Source organism: Penaeus chinensis, chromosome 40 (genome assembly GCF_019202785.1).
Source record: "Penaeus chinensis breed Huanghai No. 1 chromosome 40, ASM1920278v2, whole genome shotgun sequence".
NCBI classification, from domain to species: domain Eukaryota; kingdom Metazoa; phylum Arthropoda; class Malacostraca; order Decapoda; family Penaeidae; genus Penaeus; species Penaeus chinensis.
In genome coordinates this window covers 25,753,192-25,755,691 of record NC_061858.1, presented here as the reverse complement: position 1 = coordinate 25,755,691, position 2,500 = coordinate 25,753,192, and the positions used below count along the sequence as shown (strand labels likewise).

General features: G+C 32.3%; 1 protein-coding gene across 1 annotated transcript in view; it reads right to left on the bottom strand.

The window, feature by feature from the left end:
- Positions 1-2,500, bottom strand: part of LOC125047020 (kinesin-like protein KIF3A) — a 32,042-nt gene that overhangs the window by 306 nt on the left and 29,236 nt on the right. The window contains exon 13 of the mRNA XM_047645043.1: positions 1-2,500. This exon is cut by the window's left edge and continues 306 nt beyond it; it is cut by the window's right edge and continues 1,289 nt beyond it. The gene's annotated coding sequence lies outside the window, so the exon portion shown is untranslated.

Here is a 2,500-nt window from a genome sequence, read left to right as displayed (position 1 = left end):
AAGGGATGACAATCAAATTCTCAAGTGTCATATGATAAAATCTTTAGGCTGTATATATTTCTGTCCATCATAAATACATCCATAGAGTAATCAAATAATTTTATTTATACTTCTAATATCTTCAACTTGTATAGGTACTTCACTATTGGCAAAACTCAAATTATTTTGTCAAGCTAAATAGAGGGTACATTACAAAAATATAAAAAATTAAAAATTAATGAAACACAAGCAAAGATATGAACACCAAAGTAACATCGAAGATAAAGGAAGGAAAAATATTAGTTTATCATTAAAGTCAGTTAGGACTACGATAGTTTTTTCATCTGATAACAGATTTATCATCAGATAAGTACTTTAAGTAACTTGGTGTACATTCTGCATTCCTGTGAAAAGTGGCAAGTTATAATTACAGCTTTGTTCATCCTATTTGGAGATTAAAATCATTTATTAATGAAGCACAGCAGAGAAATGGGTCTGGAAATATATTTCACAAATGTCATAATGTCATAATCATTTCTGTGTTCCAATTAAAATTTGCAAATTGAGACGAGATTAAAGAATTGTTCTTGCAACTTTCTGTAGTGCATAAATTTCTTTAGATCAGTTTTACATACGATCTTCATTTCTGTAAGTACAAAGGAACAAAATTATCACTAAACAACTGGAAAAAAGAGCATGTAAACCTGTCTAATTAGCTGCTGTTTTTCTTTAGATCACAGCCAATCTTCATTATTATATATCTATACATGATTCCACTTTCCATTCATGCTCGTTACCATACACTAGGTTCATGTAAATTAAATTCCAAAAATCACTTAATTACAATCATCTGGGACTATATATTTTTTTACATCAATAAACATGCTTGTGATTCTCATTTTACACTATACAGACTACTATATGAAAGATGTCCTCAGAATACACTTGGTCACCTAAAGAGAATCGCATCTTAAGTTAATCACAGACATTGGGGGCCTGCGGCTTACATGGTATAAGGCCAAATGGAAATGTTTTTGTGCTTACTCTATCCATTAATAACAGTTAGAGTAACTACCTTATGCTTTACAATAACTTCTGGTTATACAGGGCAAGTTCACAGAGAAACCTACTTCAAGAGTTAACACAGAACCTGAGCATTATCTACAATACAAATATGACGTCTTTGCAGAGTGGACTGAACAAAGTACCTTTATGTTTTTAGGGTTTATCCACCATTATGTGACCATGTATATGCTGACAAATACAATCTCAATGAAGTTGTCATTACAGAAGTAAGTGAACTACATAGTATGAAACCGCAGAGTTCACTTATCAATAAATAACTAAGATACAAAGTGCATACCTTCATATGCTCAGTATAAATGATCCTGAAACAAAACTACAAATCTAAATAAAGCATAATATGCTAACATAACCTGAACCAAAATTATCACAGCTGCTATTACCTTCATCTTGAAATAACATTACTTTTAAAGAATCATAATTGCATTTTCCAGCTACAAGCTTTACAAATATTAGAAAAAAAAAGGCAAATATAGCATACAAAAAAAAAAATATCAATAGATATTTTGGCCATTTACTCCCTCAAATTCTTTCTTCTCAAATGATATATGTGACCATAACATACTCCAAAGATAGGAACTGTCTTGCATTCATCAACCATTATAAGAAACTATAAAAAAAAATTTAGTTCAATTTGTGCAAATCATAATAATGGTCTACCTGTGCATAGCAATCTCAGGTCTGGGATAGCTGGCACTAAAAGCAGGATTAAATTAAAGAGGGGTATCACACTTTTCTTCACATAGGACTACCATTTTTCATGTGATGCTGACTGTAATTCCATCCATTTTCAAGGTTAGTATGTAGTATGTACATGTACTAAACTTATTTTCATGCTTTGCTACCTACGGAGCAACTGGCCTGCCAAACACACACTTTACAAGAGCCCATGATATCTAATATCTACCTAAAAGACAGATCTATTTCTATTGCTCATTTTCTTTGCACATTCATTTTTAAAGAAAGAAAATGTTCCCTAAAGTATAACAGCAACCCCTTACCCCTCACATGAATGATGGTGTCATTGCATAGTCCCATCTCGCATCATGGTTCTCATAGATTCAAAATTATAGCATTCACCAATTCTACCGCTGTTCACTTCTTTACCCATATGATACCCCCCTTATGCTGCACAAACTGTATTTCCTCAAAACAAAAGGACAAAATGTATTTTGCAAATACTTCCCTCTCTCTTTGGCTCCTTATGACCATAATGCAAATACTTTTGAGAGAGGGAGGGAGGGAGGGAGGAAAATAAGAGATATAAAACTACAAAGTGAATTAGAAACAAGAAATAAATGCCTCTTACATGAGTTTAAGGAACCTTCTGGCCTCCTTCAAGCACACATTCAACTACACACAAAAGACAGATACTCTGATCTACTTTTGAAAACTGTTATGTATGGAGGAAATAAAACAATTATGATAAATAAATAAA